Below are 19,638 nucleotides of genomic sequence, written 5' to 3' on the forward strand. Positions count from 1 at the left end.
AACCTGACACAATGAGGCTGGAGAAGGCATGAGCGCACCCCCGTTCTCTTGCTTTCACACTGCTGCCACATGAACTGGTGCTAAACCTTGCCACAACCTCTCTTTTTTCCCTTGATGGTGTACGTTCACCTTGGTGCACTTGCTACTCATGACCCTTCCCCAGTTTGGTTGCAACTTCTCATGATGCCTCTGCTTCCAAGCCTGTACAACAGGTCCTCATGCCCCACGTCTCTAGGGCACGGTCTGACTGCCCATCTCAGGACGTGCTTATCAAAAACAATCCCTTTCCTCCTAGAAAACATGTTGGGCCATCATCTCCTCTGTCACAACATTTTAGCAGCAGCTGGTCGCTGGCCCTGGCCTGGCACGGGGACATGAAGTTGCTGCAGGGTCCAATTTTGTCCCTAGGCTCCCCCAGCTCCTTCCCTGCCATGAAGCTAATGGTGCCCTTTTGACAGAGCTGTCTGGATTAAAACTAACCAGCTGCTAATTCAGACTGCCTTGTCAGGATGTGAAAGCCCCGAGACATCCCATTTCATATTCAGCACATAACAAAAGAGTCTGGTGTGTTCTGCTGTGGTGTATTTATATGCCTAAGGTCATAGTGTCATGGGTTTACTTATTTTCTGTATTACGGGTTCTTAAACTGCCTTCAAAATTCAAAATCTTGTTTAATTCCACTTAACATCCCTATTCTGATGGTATTTCTAGCACTGCTTAAAAGTATTCTGCCGAAGAGCTATGAAACAGTGTTTGAGCCTTTTAAATGAAGTTGTATGAATACTGTTTTTTCTGGTTTGATGGTTCTTCCAGAAGAAAAAGATTAGAGGAAAGAATATGATTCTGGATGATCCAAAACCCAAACTTCTTCTGAGCAAAGAATGAAGCAAAAGGGTTCATTGTCTTAAAAAATCAATGCTTTCTTTGACTTGGAATTGAATGCTTTGTTTCACTCAAGGCTTATCTGATAATCTTTTTTTTTTCTTCCTTATATTTTCATTTTAAGCTGTAGTTGTGTCAAAAGAAAAGCTTTGTTCCCAGAAGCAATTCCAAAAGTTTGCATCCAGAAATGTTTAAACATAATAGCTTCACTGAAACAAAACATTTTGCTCAAAAAAATAATGAGATAGCTTGCATGATTTTTCCAGTAGTTATTGTCTCAAGCTGAGACATCAGCTTAAACTCTTGCTTTTTAACTCTCCAAGATTAAATTGTGTTTAGGTTATTTAACCTAAATAATGTGCATCCAAAGACACCAAGGCCTTTTCCACACATGAGTGAGCACCGACCATTTAGTTAAGCCAGTCAAGATCCTTGTAGATGAGCTGCTAAATCATGCTGAAAATACTCTGTGTTTTTTTTTTTTTTTAAATGAGACAGGAATCAATGCATTTGGCATCTGAAAGAAAAAAAAAAAAGGCTTAAAATAAATCTGAGCCATTTTGAAACTGATTTTAGTGTGCAGGCGTGTGCCTACCAAACTATGTAAGATTTAAGAGAAATTAGCTCTGTAAGAGTCCATGTTTAGGCAAAAATCTGAGCTCATGGAGAAAAGTATCAATTTAGAAGGACAAGAGAAACCTTTGCGGGCAATGAGAGAGTCCCGGCAGACTGGCGGCAACGCAGCAGAAAAGAATGAGGAGCCTCGGGCAGAGAAAATCGAAGTAATTCAGGCATAAAATGAGTAGGTCTCAAGTCAGCTTTTTATTCCACTCCACGTGCAGGGAAAATACTTACAGAAACACAGGCAGAAGTGATCTGGGGAGAAAAGACAGTCCTGACAAACCCCTACGGCCACCCCAGCTGGAGTTTGGAAGTTTTTGATAACGCCGTTGAGCAAAGCCAGGCGAGATCAGCTAGATATGTAACGAAAAGCCCAAGGCGGTAAAAGCCTGCGTATCTCTTTCCAAAGAGCATGAAACCTCCCCACTCTCTGAAGTCAGCACTTTATGGATGGGTTTGGCTGAGAGAGACGAGTGTTGGAGATTTGCACGGACAGCTCAGCAAACCCACCGTGTTCTCCATCTCCACTCGGGTCCTGCCATCTCTACCATCTCCCGATGACAATGTAATATTAAGATAGCTGCACCACGTCAGATTGGAAGCTGATCTAGCCCAGGATCCTACCTCGAGCAGAGACCAGTGGCAGATTCTTACAGAGAGAAACCAAAAACCAGCAAATCTGTTCTGGTATTTCTAGCGCATCCTTCCTTGTCCCAGCAATTAAAGGTTCAGCAACTTGCCGAGCCAGAAGTGCTCTTGTAGTGCTTAACAACCTCCAATGGGTGCTTTTCTTCTAACCTATTTCTGTTTTTCCTCCTTTGTCATCCTGAGGCAATGAGTTCCACAACTTCGTCACTTTTCAGGTAAAGAACTATCTCCTTTCACTCATTTCAAACCTGCCATCTGCTGAGCTCATTAGGCTCTGGCTAATCCTTGCATTAGGAAAGAGAATGAGTGATCATCCCTATTCACTCTCTCCAGGCTAGTTATGGTTTTGTAGACCTCTACCATATTCTTCTCTTTGAAATAAAAGAGTCTATCCAGCCCGTGAGTCCTTCTCCAACAGCAGACATATGGAGACACCTTGGGAAGAGTAATAGAACAAGGACAGTCTGGACCATATGCCTTCCCACCCTCCACTGCTTTCAAAGCATCCAACCATTTTTAGTTCAGGAAATTCCCTGCTTAGACATGGTTTCTGTGCAAGCCTCAGTGTAACTCCCTGCTTTTGCACGGACAAATGCCAAATCTTGCATCTGGGACCAGATAACCGCATGTAACAGCCCAGGCTGGGGCACCTGGCAGAGCAGGACCTGGTACCCAGAGCGCTGCTGAACATGGCAAGCAGAAGGTGCTAATGGTGGCCAGCCACTGCCTTGAGGGGGATTAGAGTGAAGGTGGAGGCAGATTCACCCAGAGAGGTAGGGGAATCTTCTCTGGAGATATTCAAACTTCAGCTGGATCAGGCCTTGAGCAACCTGATCTACCTCTGAACCCGTCTTGCTTTGAGCATGACATTGGTCCGTAGACCTCCAGGTTTCCCTTCCAACTTCAGCATTCTATGAATTGGATGATTTGCCTAGTTTCCCACTCAAACTCATGTAAATATTTATCATCTGTATTTTTGGCAAGACAACCTACAGATCTCCTACCTGCCATGTGAAAAAGCTCCTTCTATTTTGAACCTTCCAGCAGCATTGAAGTTGCATGTCTAATAAAACCGAAAGTCAGCCATGTGACACTTTCCACCTGTGTTCTTATGTAAGAAATGTTTTTCCTTTGTTTTATTGCCATTTTAATCTGGACATATTTCATATTGCCCATGCAAGATGTCCAGTTGCCTGACTCTTCCTTTTCTCCATCTTGTGCATCACTCCGAGATAGAGCTTAAGCAAAACCTCAATAACGCCAATGTGTGGGCAAGCCACTGCTATAAAGTCATCTTGTGGCCCATAATTAAGGCAACAGGTGGCTATTTCCAGCCCTTCTCAGCACTGGCACAGAGGGAAGGAAGCAGACTCTGTTCTGCTCCGACAGTTCCACTTTCTTTTAATGACTACAAGATCTTTCACGTAGAACATACAATTTCAGAAGAAATCAAGAAGAAAGTGGGAGTTGAAAGATGATGTTGTACAAATGCCTTATTCTGTGAAGAGCTGAATATATCTTGCAAACAGACAGTTTTCTTTAGCTCTCTTTGGTTGCATCAGTACTTCTCCCTGGGTCAACCTTGCACTTGGCCCCTTGGTCATCCAGATGGGCATCTGGAAAAATAACCCCAGGAAGGGTCTTGTGGCTCCATGATGGAGCACGTGGACCCAAGAGGTCTCATGAAAGTGGCTGACCCCAGGGTGTAAGGAACAGCTCATAGGTGGTGGCAATTTGACCAGGGTAGGGTTCACTGGTGATGAACAGGATCCCTGGGCAGGGGATGTGGAGAAGGTGGAGGTGCAGCACGGCATGGTGTCCCAGTCTAGATGGAAGAGGAGCTCTCTCTGCAGCCCACACTATAACAGAGGGTCTGACATCCAACCTGATGGAGGGCAACATTCATAAATTTGGTCGAGCCTCATGTTCTTTGACTGCTGGAGGAAAGCATCTCGTGGGTGGGCAGGTAGCAAGAACTGCTATCCTGAAGGCATGGTCACTGAGAGAGTCAGGATATATTCACACCATTACACCTAGCTCAGCCCCCAGGATTTACAGCTAACCCTGCTGTGCTCCCCCCCATCAAAGGGCTGAGTCCAAGCCCTGAACCTGCCCCACCCTCCTAGGCAGCCACGTCCCAGGCTATTTCAGATACGCTCAGGCTCAGATCTGGGCAGCCTACACGCACTGTACATTTTCCTGCTCCCCCCGCCAAGCACATGGACCTTGGACAGCAGCAGCAGGACTCGCCTGCTGCTGCGTGACTTGCCAAATAGCTGCTCTAGCAATTAAAAAAAGCAAAATCTTTACAGGCTGCAATGTGCGTGTGATGTGTGTGCGCAGTGAGAGTAGAGAGCTGGAAACTTGCAATACTTGCTCCAGCCCATGCAAAAGATGATGAAAATTAACTCTTTCCAGGTGATGAGAAAGGCTGTACAAAAACTGTTATTTGGATCCACTTTTTCAGCCTCTCTGCCACTCTTAGCTTCACATCTCTGACCCTTCGAACATGGTCAGTGGTCTGTTAACACAGCAGTTAGGAAAAGAGGGAGGAAGAGGGTGGCCAAATGCCAGACACTTGGTGACAGTACGTGACAACACAGCCATGTGCTTGTAAATCATTAGCACAGCTCACTAGGACTCTGCTCTAAGCCTGTGATTTTTCTGTTTGAATGCAGACAATCTGAACTCCACATGTACATTTTCAGATTGTGAAATGCCTCGGTCATTTAACTCACACACTAAAGCTTCGGGCAGCAGCTTATGCCATGTGCCTGGTGTGAACATACCTGGATGAACTGCAGCCACATCTCTAGAAGATGCTCTCCCTAAATGAGAAGCAATAACAGATTGTGAGTATGGTCCTGCAATGCCCTAGCAAAGCTGCATGGGGGTTACTTGTGGTTTCCACAGGTCTTAACTTCACATTGCCATACTCCTTCCCATCTCAAGACTGTGTGCAGACCTCCTAGCTGAGGACCTGAACCCTCAGCTATGGGTTGCATGGGAGTATGTGTGACAGTCACCTCTTAATTACTATGGAAATTAATATTCTGGGATCTTTAATCAGAGCTTTGGGAGCTTTCTTCTTAAAGGCTGAAGGGGAAATATTCCTTACAACAAACTATGCTCTCTCCAAGCACCACATTTCTACAGAATTGTCAAAAAAAAAAAAAAAAAAAAAAATCTGAGCTACATATGGGAATTGATGCAGCTTAAAGAAAATGGTTCTGGTTGACTATCTAGCTCCTTGGAGACATTAATCAGAGTTTAGTGCTCACTTCTCTGTTATATCTTCAAAAGACATCAAAATGCCAACAGCCTTTAGCAAGAACAAATCCAGCATGCAAACAGACTGATGTGTTCAATGGTGCCTGTAGGCACGTTGTTCCTGCAGCGCAGCCCGAACACCCAGCACCCTGGGGACGGCCGCCATCTCACCCACCCCTCCTGTCCCACCTGTGCATGGTCTCCGTGGCCCTGCCAGCACAACAATCCATGGGAAAACAACTCAAACAACACTTTGGATCAGATTTGGGGCTGTCTCAGATCCAGGCCAGGACATAATGTCCTCCTGGTACGGTGCAAGACTGTTGGGAGAAGGGTGCAGAGACCCTCTGAGTCTTCAAGGCTGCCAAACCTTGGTATCATAAAGCCAGGGCTGTAGCATCTGCACAGCAGCAATATAAATAAATAAACACATCATTTAAATTAAGAATAATTAGCATGGGGCTTGGGATTGCAGGATCAAAACAAGGGATGAAATTGCCTTCAAAGTAGCTGGGAAGTAGATTGCTACAGGCAATGCCTGTCTCTGTAAGGAGCTGTTCATCCCAATCGGGGAGAAAGAAAAGTGTTTCTGGTATGGTCACCAAGAGGCCTCTGTCCCCAGTAGGTATGGACCGTGTTGCCCACCACCCATGTAGGTGTCTGGATGCCAAAATAGCAGGTTACTTACAAATCCCAATGGGAGGCAGATTTCCTAAAGTTTGTCTTGCTGTTCTTCCTCACTTACTTTTTCATGTTTTTCTGCTGGCAATTAAGAGAAAACTGACTAGAAGTGTCTAACGATGATGAGTCCTTAGTTTAACAGGAACCCTAAAAAAAAAAAAAAAAAAAAAAAGCTAGAGTGCTGGAAAGAAAAAGCATTTCTCTCTCAGGCACCTAATACAGTTCTGAAAACTGGTCCTAACCAGAAAATCCCTGGCACTATCAGATTTTAGCCCAAAGACCCTCCAAAAATTAATTCAGACTTTTCCTACCCCTCTAGTTCACAATGTAAGGTTATTTTCTAATAAGCAACACTGTATAATACCTTTTTCAGAATGAAGCTAGGGTTGCATCTGTGGTTGGAAAAAAGTTAGCAGGAGTAATAGAGATATAACAGAGAAAGCAAAAATATTGCTGTGAGAAAACGCTGCAAGAACCAAAGGTCAGGGAAAGAAAATCAAGTGAATAACAATTCAGGATGTGTGTTGTTCTTTGAAATCAGTGTGATGTAGCGCCTTTCCACCTCTGTTTTTTTATATAGCACATATATTTTATGAAACTCAGTAATATATTTTTTAAGACGCTTCAAGGAAAGACACATCATCAAAGATGAACTACTAGTAATACTACTGAGCCCAGAGAAGAATAAAGCAGTACAACCATCAGATGTAGAGTAAATCAATACTTCAACACAATCCCATTATTAGGTTTGAATTCTATCACCAAGTCTCCTAAATCACCAAATACAGCTGCAAGAGGAGGCAAGGGAAGGGGAACTGTGCCTTCACCTACTCCAATAATACTTTGCAATAAATGACAAAAAAAAAAAGATTGTGCTCAAATCTGAAGGCTAGCAACTCTTGGGCACGGCCACTGCCGTATGCGGGTTGCTATCCAAAACAGGCCGTGCTCTAATGGATAATTTTGCAAGACAATATTTAGGTCATGCCAAGCCCGGGCAGATATTCTTCTGGCAACCTCCCCATGCAAGAATTGGCATGCACATGTTGTGCATCTGAGTTAGCTCCTCTCATACCATGACTTGCCCATATATCAGTCACAACCCACTCTTCAACTCACAGCTCTCGTGGCTGAGTTCACTCCCATATTGCAGAATTTTAGGTTCAGGCGATCAAAATAGGCTTTGTTAGCACAGCAGTAATAATTCAACAGAGTAAAAAAGGAGCTAAAGGGCATGAGCTGCAGTTCTTTGAAGAGGCCGTACTCCTTTTCTTCTTCTGGGTCACAGCACAGCATGACGGAGCCACCTCTTCCTACAGCCTATTCCCAGGAGAGCATTTTGGGATACAAAGTTTATAGGGGATGGTGTCTAGACCTAGATGTTTCCTCTAATTTCTTTCAGGGAATACTTCAAAAGAATATGAACCTGACTGGCTAGAAAACTAGTTTCTTTTACCTTTCACAGGCCCTACCAGCAACGGGTTCCCAAACCCTTGCACTGTCAAGACATGCAGCTTATCTCCGCTGGTGACTCTGGGTACCCAGAGTCACCAAAACACTTCTCTTCATTGAGATTCACTTTAAAATTCTCCACGGACCATGGAAACAGGTGGATTCACGTCACCTAATTTTGGATCTCTCCTTGTGTTTGAGGTAGTCACACGATGCTCCCATTGCTGTTGCTGGGGAGAAATAAATGCTTTTCAGAAGTTAGCCTCTTGACCCAATGAGGATGTCTGCTATGGATGAGATGAATTCCACCCTAAACTGACTGTTTCTTTCCAGGCACTATAGAAAGAGCCCACAGGGACTTGCTCAGAGCAGATGTCTACATTGGAGGTATCTGCACTTGAATAGATGAATCCTATCATGTCTGTGTATAACTCTGCCACAGCTTGAGCTGTAGCCATGTCTTGGAAAGCTGGGTCAAAACACTTGGCATAATTGGCTGGAGGTGACTCAGAAATCCCACATATACAAGGACTGCCATGGTCTGTGTCAGTGATACCATTAAAATCGGACCACAAAATGGGTTAGAAATCTTGCAGTTTCTAGCACAGAAAAGGAGAGAGGAATAAGATGGGTCCTTGATGGGAAAATTGTGAGTACTGCAGTGCTTGTTGGAAATTCTCGAAGGGCCAGACCTGGGATGAAGCCAGTGCACTAGATTATAGCATCCATCCTGCAACAGCTGGATCTCCTATCGGTGCACCTCCACCTACTTCTGTATTTTGAGATACCCAGGGAGAGTCTTGGCCTAGCACATGAGCTTCGCCCTCCTCTCTGCCCAGCTCAAGATCTTGGGCTGAAGTGGCCATTTAGAGCAGTCTCATGGTTTGATTCAAATGTGACGGATGCACAAATGCTTAGCTGGCCATGTAAAAGTACCCAGAGGGACTGTGGGATGTCAGCTTTCCCCATTGATGATGCACTGACCCAAAAGACATGGGTCCTTGGTTTTTAAGTCTCATTGCTGGCAAATTTAGCTTACTAGCCTCACTAACCTGACAAATCAGGGTCAAAGCTGACCCGGGAGGGTCCAACTGGATTCAAACGAGGTCATCCTAAATGGGGGTTGAAATTTATTTTAAGTCAGTGATTAAATATACACACACACAACATTTTGCGTTCCATGAGGACTAAGTTGGTGACACTTCAAAAATATCACAGCTTTTAGAAAGCTGAGGAGACATTATCTGGGATTTAACAACAACAACAAAAAAATCTCTGACTGACACAATGCCACCAGCTGATGGGAAGTTCAGTTCTCTCCCCCCTCCCCAGTGTACTATAAAAATAAGTAATAGAAAAAAAGAGATCATAACGACAAGTCTCTTGGCTGTCAAAACATCCATCAGCAAAATGAAAAACAATGTGGACATCTTATGCTTAGTACTTTTGTTCTTACTGCCAAAACTAAGACAGAAATGTTCCAGTTAAGGATCTGGACAATAAATCAAACAGCCAGTCTTGGAAAATTTCTTCTTAGTACCAAGAAAACTTACCTTGATACCTACAGAGATGAGACCCACTTACATTTCTCCAAAGTTTTTATTAAGGCTCTTTTCGCACATGTGCTATTTTTTCCTCACAATATCTCACGGCAGGTGGGAACAGGCAAAAATAGTCTGCAGCCTAGTAATTAAATAGGCTTGTTTTTAATACTGTAAATTATAGCTAGATGCAACTGTCTCAGGTATGTATAATGCTCCAATCACTGTCGCACCTCAGTGCTCTTCCCTCCGCGATGTACTTAGTCTCTCATCCCCCTGCAAGGCGTGAAGTGCTATTATCTTCATTACGGAGGCAGAGGTGGAGGACTGGAGGGACCTCCTGGGTCCTCACAGACACCTTGTTTTACAACCCCTTTCTCGGGCATATTGAGGCCAAGCTGAAGAATAAACTCCCCCAAGCTTTTCCCCATGTTTTTCTTCCCTTTCAGAAGCTTTTCAGACCTGCACAACAGCAATGCCAGAGATCTGCCCTCTCCATCCCAGCCTGGATCACTTCACTACAAGGTCTGGGCAGTTTCCAGTTTGGCAGCAAGACCTTTCCATGAAATGGCTCTTTGTTTCCAGTGCTTACCTTTTGCGCTCGCTGCTTAGGATATTTATAGAGAGCAATCATATGATGTCTTAGCTTTCACTGTCTAGGTGGGATGAGCCAAAAATCTTTTTGTCTCCTCTTATAAGACAAACTCTTTGTTCCTCTCCTCTTCGCCTGTTCCAGTTTGGACCCATTTGCTGGACACAGGTGACCAGAAGAGCACGAATACTAGTATACCTGCCCTTCCCAAGATCTCAAGCAAGGCACTAGGAGGAAAAAAAGGGAGGTATAGACTTGCATCTATGTTTTCATGTGAGCTTCCAGCCAACACTCACACACGAAGCCTGATTGTCCGGTTTGTCCCTGATGGCTCACTGTGGCTGGGCAAGGCGAGGGGACTGCCCAGGTGGGAAAACCCAGGCTACATCTATACTGCTAAAGCCTGCTCCTGGAAGACATCTCAAGTCACCTGGCCAAGCAGCACAGAGGGGCTCATGTTCACATTGATCAAGGTTAATCTCTTCTGAATCAGGGTGTCTGTGTCCACTCTACACAACTATTGGCCTCTATCTTCTCTGGGCCTCCTATAGCAACCCTGTGGCTGTAACAAACACATAAACAAATACGTATGGGTATATATTTATACTAATAGATTCCTAAATGCTCACACATTTTTCTGCAATCTTCAGAGGATCCAGAACAATGAGAGGACTGTCCCACAGAGAGAGTGATGTTTTAATAGCACAACCCTAGGAGTCTCCTTGTGTGTGCATGAGTGTCGTGTGTCTTGCAGTGTGGCATCAGGCCATGCAGGGGTGCCTGACTTGCAAGGCTTGCTGGGGCAGCAGTGAGAGCCCAACCTGATGCAACCTCACCCATAGTGCCTACAAAGCCTGGTCCCTGGGGTGGACCATCCCCAGACCCATGCCTGAGCTGTTTCTTAAAGGGAATGAGCCATTTCCCAAAGAAGGAGGAGATAGGAGGAAATGCATATATCAGTGTGGGCAACTGGTGTCCAGGGCCCTGGAACAAACTGGGAAGAGAGGTTATCTAGTACTGCAGGTGGGGCTGGTGCACCCACATGCCCTGCTTCTACAGCAGATATTGAAACAACTGCCTTGACCTCCTTGGCCCCAGGAACTTGAACTTAAGTCAAGCTATCTAAATTTAGCGCATATGTAGTCTTAAATACTATTGCCATTGGTGCTACCTTGCCAGCTGGGCTCTGCGCACACCCAGCGTGGGAGAGTTCCCAAGAGAAAAGCTTTGCACAGCTGGTGGGAGATCCAAAAAAATCCCCCTTCCTTCCTGCACAAAGCACAGCTGCAGGCTCAGAGACGTGCCAGAGGTGAGTGTGTTGGCCATGGGCTCTCTAAGGAGGCACCTGGTTGAAAGAGAAATGTTTACAGCCTCCAGGAAAGGTCTGAAGGCCCCATGTACACTATGAAATCAAGCTTGTCCCAAACTGCCCTCTGGTCCTGAGGCCAATGGGTGCAGAACAGCCTGTCCAGCTGTCCTCTTCTCCACTGCAGAGGGACCCAACCCAGACTCCTGATGTTTAAGGTCCCTGCTTCATGCCCATTCCTGAATCCCCCAGATGTGAAGCAACAGCTCTTTAATGCGTATCTGGTAGTTGCTTATACATGTGTGCTGGCTCCATGCTAAATATAAGCAAACCTGTCCTGCAGCGAGCAACCTCACTGCTACCACATAAGGGTGCACCCAGGGCTTTCACCATGGGAAGCTGTGCTGGTGCAGGAATAACTGCAAAGCTTGTGCGATCCACTGCAGTCAGAGAGGGGTCTGGAGCTGCTTTGCAGCCTGAGTTTCATTCTTAAATCACCCAAAACTTTCCCTTGGCTCACGTCACAGCCAGGACTGGCACTGGAAGGGCCCTTCTGCAGGAAGGGGAATGGTGCAAAGGCAGGTCAGCCACCACCTCCTCCCCCCACCAACCTTTCCAACTCTCACAGCACTACTTCGCTGCTGGAAAACATACCCAAAGCTGCCTCTACCTCCAAAATACCTCTAGCTCAAGTGAAATACCTGCTGCTGGTCATCCATGGGAATGAAGTGTACAAATGAGTCAGCAGGACACCTGGACTCTCTCCTCTAAGCTCCACTTATGCCTTACAGTGCAAGCCTGGCCAAGTCGTTGGACTCCCTGAGCTCCTGTTTCCCCTCCAACCCTGAATCTGTCTTGTCTCTGTTCCATAAGCTTTGGTGGAGAAGGAATAAAAGATCATATTCGGCACCTAGGCTTGCATTCATCTCCAGGTAAGCCACCTCTGGAGATGTTTCTTCTGACTATACATTCATTGCGATCAGGTACGTGACTTGCTCTATATAGCTGTGCTATACCTAGGGCCAAAGGACAGTCATCATTCGTTAAAAACATACCACTAATGCAGTAAGCATTCTGGGATTTCAGCCCAGAGGGAAAAAAAGGCTTTAAAAGCAAATAAAGCGAACACATGTTGCATGAAGTGACAAGCAGAATAATTTAATTGCCACATTTTAAAAACAAAAGAAGAATCTGTTATAAGATTAAAAGCAAAAGACATCCCAGAACTCTGATATTTGCCAGTTTAAATGTCTCTTTGATCAGTTTTCTTGTTTGTTTGTTTGGGTTTTTTTTCCATTTGTTTGCCGTGTAGCCCACTAGAGTTATTCCATCTCCAGCTCAAATTGCATCTGTTTCACTACTTGAGCATAACACAAGTCACCTTGGAAGGAGCACAGCAGAAAATGATAAATAATTAAAAAAAAAAAAAATTGGCAAATCTTTGAACAGTAACTGAGGAACAGCTATTTCACTAAAACCAACTTCAAGTCAACGTGCTCTCTCACTAGGCCAAAAAAATGTTCTTTTCTTGGGATTAAAGCAACTCTCCTAAATGAGGCTGGCTATGATTGACACTTTAATTGACTGGCACAATTTCATGCTTTAATAACTCTGGGCTCCTCAGTTTAGCCATGAATAAATTTAACTGTTAAGTCCTTGCATATAAATCCTGTTGCCTGGAAGTTCCTATTCTCTCTTTAAAATGTAAACTTGGATTAACAAGACTCACTGCCACATCAGGAGCCGGACGCAGTAATCCGCAGCATCCCCTGGTCAATACACTCACCAGTTCCTCCAGCTCCTTCCCTTCTGGACCACCACAGCTGGCTGGCAAAGGGCACCAGGTGAGATGTTTCTAGCCCTCAGCTGGAGAAGCCCTTATGTATTTTAGGTAGCTCAGCATCACACTGATATCTGGTCAGCAATTAGTGGGATAATCAACTTGTACTGAGGCTGATGAGCAACAGAAGAGCAGGAAAACACCTCCTTTCTGAGCAGCATCTTCTGTGCCTCTGGTACTTGCCCTAGGGCAAGGATAACATTTTCTTGGGGTACCTCAAGCACCCCCTTTTAATTTCGCAGGCGCAAGGGCTGGCCCTGGGCAGCCGTGAGACAGCAGGAGCTAGCGGCTGTGTTCAGCCTCTCTTGCATTTTCTAATCACACATTGTCCCAGATAGGGCTTGCTCATGCTTGTAATTTTGCAAAAGCTTGGGTGTGTTACCTAAGGGGGGAGCTTTGGGCTGGCTTATCTCCTGCTGTCTTATGTCTTTTATGTAGGTATTAACAACGTGGGTCTGGTCTGTGGTTGCAGTGCCCTTCTTCCTTGGGTTGGATGGTCCCACAGTAAAGAAAGGTGAAAATGCAGCTCCTAGGCAGAGTCTATGTTTCGGGTTGTATTTTTAGCTTTTCAGTAAGTTTTTTTGCTTTTTCTTCCCATGTGTCTAAATCTCCTAATTTAGCAATCACAGCTGGTTCCTGGACTGCACACTTTTTTTTTCCAGAAACCTCCTCCTCCTCCAGCACCTTAAGTTAGGGATATTTAGATTCATTTCAGGTTGAAGAGAAAAGAAGCTGCAGCTGAAATTTCAAGTGAGGTGCAGCGTTTAGACAAGATGTCCTGAGAGGCTTTTGGTTTCCCATCCCTGTATCACCGCACACAATGAGATCACTCAGCTGCCTGAGACTGTGTTTGAGTGCTGGTGGTCTGGAAAAGCTCATTTTCTCCAAAGATGTCTTTGATTAAGTGAGAATCCCTCCCCATTTCCAAGATCTCCCCTCCAGATGCCCACTCAGCTCCACCTGACTCCTTTGGGCTGTCCCTTCTTCCCCAGGGAAACACAGGTCAGAAACTGGGATGCCTGCAAATACCTTGAGTCCATGTCCATGGCAAGGAAGATTTCCTGAAGATGTTCATGGTGGTTTCTGGATGTCTGACAGCCCCATCAGAGTGACTGATCCAGCTGAACTGTTGGTTCATCCTACATGAGCCGGAGGAAAACAGAGGCAAAGAGGAGGTGACCAGGTAAAAACCGTTAATGGGCCACCTCTGCAGCATTGAACCGGGTCTTTGAAGTCCTCCCTGGGAGGAGATGGTCTCAGATGCCCCCAACAGCTATGGCATGGCCCAAAGCCCTGCCAGAAACAAAACTCCCTGATCAGCATGCCTGCCTAATTAATGAATCTCAGTGGATCACATTTCCTTGGTCCTCATGTCAGAGCCTTGCAACCAAATCCTGGATACAATGCTCAGCTCGGTGGTGTTGATTTACTAACATACAGCTTCTGCAAGCTTTCTCCCTCGTGTGCGTTAAAGCAGTGGTGGATGTTGGTAAAACAGATGGTTCGTTCCTGTAAAAAAAAAATAAATATCATGAGTGCTTGCCAATATGTGGGGTTTTTCATGTTTTTCAGGACTCTCTTTGTGTTGTCGGAATGGGCTCCCCGAGGAAAACTTGAGACTCAGACTGCTTTGAAGGAAAGTGGCTGTGATTTTCTCATGCAGGCTATCTGCTGCCCATTTAATCGCGCAGATGAGAAGTGAGACCCCCATCTGTTGGCTACCTATCCGTCTGGCAGGAATTTGGCCTTGCAATGATGTAAGAGGTGGACAGGGAACAGTGTGGGGGTTTTGCCGTTTTGTTATCGCCAGCTGAACCTTGTTGCTCTGTTTCATCTGGGGGGGCTGGGGGGTTGTGGGGAAGCCCCATCTCAAACCTAAGCTTTGACCATGCCAGTCTTCAGATCCTGTCCCTTTTATTAATGAAATGAGAAGTGTGAAGGTGGCATAAATAGGAAAATTTCTTGGTATTTCTGTAGCATCTTTTGCCTAGTAGCTTGTAATAATTTGTATTACCTTCTGTTTCATGTTGACCTCTGACAAATATAGAATCTCTGGTATCAAAGACTGCTCTTCTTCACCAATTGGACTGGTTTTGTGGTCACAACGAGGGACCCCAGGGGCAGGGAGGAAACCAAGAGGATAGGTAAATGGTTCAGATAGGCTGGATGCAGCCCAGAGAGTATCAGTCATCCAGCTGATGCAGGCATAAGCCAGTAAATCTCATTGGGTTCACTGGCAGCTATGTTCAATGTGAACTCCCCTGCGTGTGCAAAGGACTTCTGCTCTTTTCTGGTAAGCACATGTTTGCTCAAAATGGGGCCTGGGACCACCCTCCCCTCCTTGGAAACCCCATCCCAGGTGGGCTTGGTAGCTCTGTGACTAGATCTGGTAGGGAATATCCTGGGCGGACACTGCTGGGTTGCATTGGAGGTTACTGCCACTGCAATGCGTAATGCCGACAAGGCCCAAATCTGGCTCATTTCTTAATATAAACACTCCTGGGGTGAACAGAAAATATTTTAAAGAGGTTGAGGCAGGGTGTCAGGAGAGGTGGGGCTCCCAAGCGTCTTCTTCTGAGGACTTGCTGAGTTGCTTGTCTCTGCTCCTTGGCTTTCCCCTTCTGTAAGGGGATGTCCAGGTAGACCCAAGTGTGGCTCTGGAGGCCTTGGCTGGCTGAGATGAGAGGCAGGATGAAACCCATCATCCCCGCGACTTCCCTCTGACCCCCTCAGTGGTGTTTCTGGGAGGCAGATGGACAGCTCTGGCTCAGCCCTCAGGTCATTGCAGGTCGCGGGGTCTCACTTCATTCCTCCTTCATCCCTCCCCTTACAAGCACATTCGCTTTGCAAAATCAAAGCACTTGTCAGCACTGCGTAGCCAGGTCACCACCATGTGCGGGTGGACGGGGGCAATGCACCGCATGTCTGCTCTTAGGTTAACAGTCGTGGTTAATTAGCCAGCCTTCCCACACAATAGATGAGGACCTGGAGACCCATCACACTCTTTATTCTCACTTGGCACCCACAAATTTTCCTTCTTCTCAATGTATCATTCCACTATGGTCTTCAAAAATGGACCTGCTGCTTTCCTCAGGGGACAGGTGGTGCATGAGAAGGGACGATGGTCACGGGTCTCTGTTGGTGGCCCTTGCTCTTCTCCTTTTAGCCACAAGCACAGGATTGGTGACCACCCATCACTGGGCAGTGCAGGCTCTGCCTCCTCCTCCACCCACATCCCCAGGGCTGAGGCTCATCCTGCATCCTCAGCTTCCACGGTGCAGACCTTTGCATCCGAGCCTGGCATATCTGTGTGGCTGCACCAACCCTCACCTTTCTTTCAAAGTAAAAAAGGCTGCCTCAGCTTCAGACTGAGTAGAAATAACAAAAAGCCTGGCTTTGCTTTGAACTGTCTCAATGCTCCTATGTCAATGAACAAAGATCAGTCAGTGGAGTTGGGAAAATTTAATTTGCTTTAAGGGAAAGCAAATATGGGCTGAATTGCCCCCAGTTGCTCACAGAAGAAAGGCAATGTGGTACAACTGAACTGCAACTTGGTGACATGCTTCGGCAGCACTTAGGGATAAGCGGGTTTTCAAAAGCACTTATTTTGAAGGGAAACTGGCAACAGAAACAGACTCTTTTCATTGGGAATGGTGGGAGGAAGCTAAAAAATAACAGTGGTGGAAAACTGCACCAGCTCTTTTCTACGCCTCATCTGCTGCTTTATTAGTACTCCTAAATCTGTTTGGCTAAATATAAACATACCCAAATTTACATAAACTTCATTAAAAGCTTGTGTCTCAACTCTGCTGCTCCTGTAACACACCCAGGAAATGGAGAACTTCAAACTCCTCTGCAGTAAAATAAGCAACTTCAAGAGAAACAAAACAACGTTTTAAGGGCATTTTTGGTTTTTCCCTGGTTTGTTTCTGCATGTATCTGCCTGTGCAGATAGGCTTGTGGGCAACTTTTCTTTCCCTTTGGGGTTCTTTCTGCTCAAACCTGAAGCAATGCTTCCCATTGCCTAATAGTACATTAAGAAAGAGAAGTGGAAGCCTGATAAAATACCAAATGTGACAGGCATTGCTCTTCTACGTGCTTTTATTTTCCTGATGGTCCTGCTGCTCATGTCCCCAGCGAGGCTGACTGGAGACACCCAGGGGACATACTGGCAGGGCTGATACAGGGTCTCTCCTCCGAGAGATGCTGTGGGACTCGGGCATGTGTCGGTGAGAAAGAAGAGGACCGTATTTCTGGTTGGTTAGCACTTAACTAAAACCTAAAGGAGGGTGTCTGGCTGGCAGTGCTTGCTGGAGCCACAAGTGCTGGTTTCTCTTTGGGACCTCTGAAGGGTTTCCTGAGATTTGGGGTCACATCCCTAGTGCACCCAGTGTCTCAGTTTCCCCAGGGAGTCTGACTCTTGAGAGATGTCAGTTTTGGGCAGTTGTATTGCGCGCCCTCTGATGGTATATATACCTGAGTATGTGTTTTCCATCATCTCATTAATAATCTAATCATGAGGAGTGGAGGGGAAAGGGGATCTGGAGGCAGGAGCAAGGCATGCACAGCTGTATCAGGACATCACAGACTCACCAAGCACCCTCCATGCCCTCCTTTGGATCTGGCCAAGTTTCACAGACAGTGCTTGGAAGGGAGGCAACCAGGAGGCTGGGAGTTCAGACCAGCCTTTCATTTCTACCCAGTATCCATCTATCAGACAGACCCAGGAGAGCAGCTTTCCCTCTCATTGCCCCTGCATCGGTGCTGGAGCAAAACTAGGGAGGGAACCCGGAGAAATGTTTAGATAAGATCAAGTTCACCATCACAGTGTCAAGGAGAGCATCTAGCCAGACAAATTAAAACATATCCTCCCTTTGCCTCCCTCCCCACTGCTTTGGGGGTACTCTGGTGGGAAGAAACCTGAAAGCACCTAAATTTTGTGCCAGATCTGCTAAAAAACAGGTGGTCAAGATGCTTTTTCGTTCAGTAGTGAGGAGCAAGGAAAGAAGTGAGGGCAGGGGATTTGGTTATGTGCTATTCTATCAGCAAAGCATTTCCACCTTGCTCTTGCCCTTCCCAGATGTCTTAAACACTGCTAAGAACAAAGTTGCCCCCTCCAAGGTTAGCCCTACCAGTGCTCACCGGCAATAGCCATTCCCACTGGACCTTCCCTACATATTCCAGCTTGTGCCTGCTCTTCTCCCACCAATTTTAAACACTCATGACAGCTTGAAGGAGAGGGTGGGTTGCTGTTGCTGCAGCTCCACCGTATGTCTTCAGCCACGCTCCTTCCACAGCTGCCTCTCTGTATTTGGGTATTCATCCAAGGCAACCTCTTGGTAAGAAAACGCTGAGCCGTGCAAACCTGAACCTCTTGTGTAAACCTCAGACCTGGTTTCTGGCCAGAAATTCTCTCCTGGACATGGGAGAGAGACTCTCACACATACAAATGGTCCCAGAATAACTCTGAGTCCTGTGCTTGGGATGTGTCCAAGAGCTACACCTGCAGTGAGGAGGGCCCCGATCTCTCCTTGTCTCTGCCTTCACCTCTCAGACCATCAGGTGTTTTAATGAGATGGATTTATTTAATGAGATGGATTTAGTAGACGGGTTTAAGAGCCAATCCAGTCCCTACGATGGAGATGATAACTTTTCCTGCAATGTTGAGGCAGGGACAATGACCAGGATGCAGCTCCTTGCACTGGAGTGGTTTGAGAGGGGGGCACACTGCAAGCATCTGGCCTTTGGGAAAACAAATTCTCGATTAGGGCGTTAGCACTGTGACTGGTCTGCTGCCTGGAGAGCTGAAATGGGAGGAAACACCAGCCCAGAGAATGGACTCCTCTAGGGATGAAGCCAGACCCTGCTGAAGGGAGGACGGGTACCTAGGGAGCTTGGTGCTCCCCAGAGAAATCCCAAGCAAGAGACAGGCTGTTATTTACTAAGGGTGCAGTTTCTTTCTTTCTTTCCCGAGGGCTGTATTAATGCTCTTTGGAAAAAATTGTCTGCAAAACATCCTCGCTGTGATTGCCCATGCACTGGGGGTAGTCTGGACATGGTCTTCAATGATTTGTAATCCCACAGTCAGAAAACTCACTCTCTAGCATCGTGCTCCATGTGATAACAGGGGAAAACAAAACCCTTCGCAGGAACTGGCGTCTGCAGCAGAGCCCTCCGGATTCAAAGTATTTCCTTTCACTGGAGTAAATTATGTTTTATGACTATAATTAACTGGGAGCCAGTACACACTGCGCTGGTTTTAAGCTGACTCAATGCTGTCTGCGAAGCACAGTGTGATAAAACAATATTCAAATCAGCTTCTTAACTAAGCTGGCGAGTGACACAATCTGGAGACGGATGCCAAAAGTAAGTGGGGGTTTGCAAAGCCCTGGGCTCGGGGAGGGATTTCAAAGACTGGGAGTATTTTCTTTAAAGAGTTGGTTTCCAATCTGCAGCCTGTGGATGGGTCACGGTTTCTGAAACACGGGAGGTGCCCCACAACAAGTTCCCAGAGCCTCACTGTTATTTTATTTTTCTAGCAAAACAAAAAAAGGTACCCAAAAGCATTGGAGACATCTGAGGCTGGAAGCCACAACCGCTGGGCAAGGGGATTTGATGAAGGCAGATGAAATAATGAGCAGTTGTGGCTAAAAGGATCAAGTTTTCCTGTTCACCACTTGCTCAGGGTGGAAATGTTTTATGTACTGTTAAACACACCGAGCGAGACCCACGCGTGGGAGTTACATGCGTGGGGCTTGGCTCCGTCCGACTCCATTCTGCAGGGTTTTGATATGGTGCAAATCAA

General features: G+C 46.1%; 1 long non-coding RNA gene across 1 annotated transcript; it reads right to left on the bottom strand.

Annotated features, from left to right (window-relative positions):
• Nucleotides 1–3,839: 3,839 nt before the first annotated feature.
• Nucleotides 3,840–12,821, bottom strand: LOC148051323 (uncharacterized). The gene is made up of 4 exons (XR_015699549.1): nucleotides 12,780–12,821; nucleotides 6,167–6,249; nucleotides 4,941–4,979; nucleotides 3,840–4,036 (listed from the first exon to the last, which is right to left on the bottom strand). It is a non-coding gene; the product is annotated as an uncharacterized LOC148051323 (long non-coding RNA).
• Between the last annotated feature and the right edge of the window lie 6,817 nt (nucleotides 12,822–19,638).

The sequence above is a fragment of the Nipponia nippon genome, unplaced genomic scaffold (genome assembly GCF_047370975.1).
Source record: "Nipponia nippon isolate SJK-2023a ecotype South Korea unplaced genomic scaffold, ASM4737097v1 scaffold_6, whole genome shotgun sequence".
NCBI lineage: Eukaryota > Metazoa > Chordata > Aves > Pelecaniformes > Threskiornithidae > Nipponia > Nipponia nippon.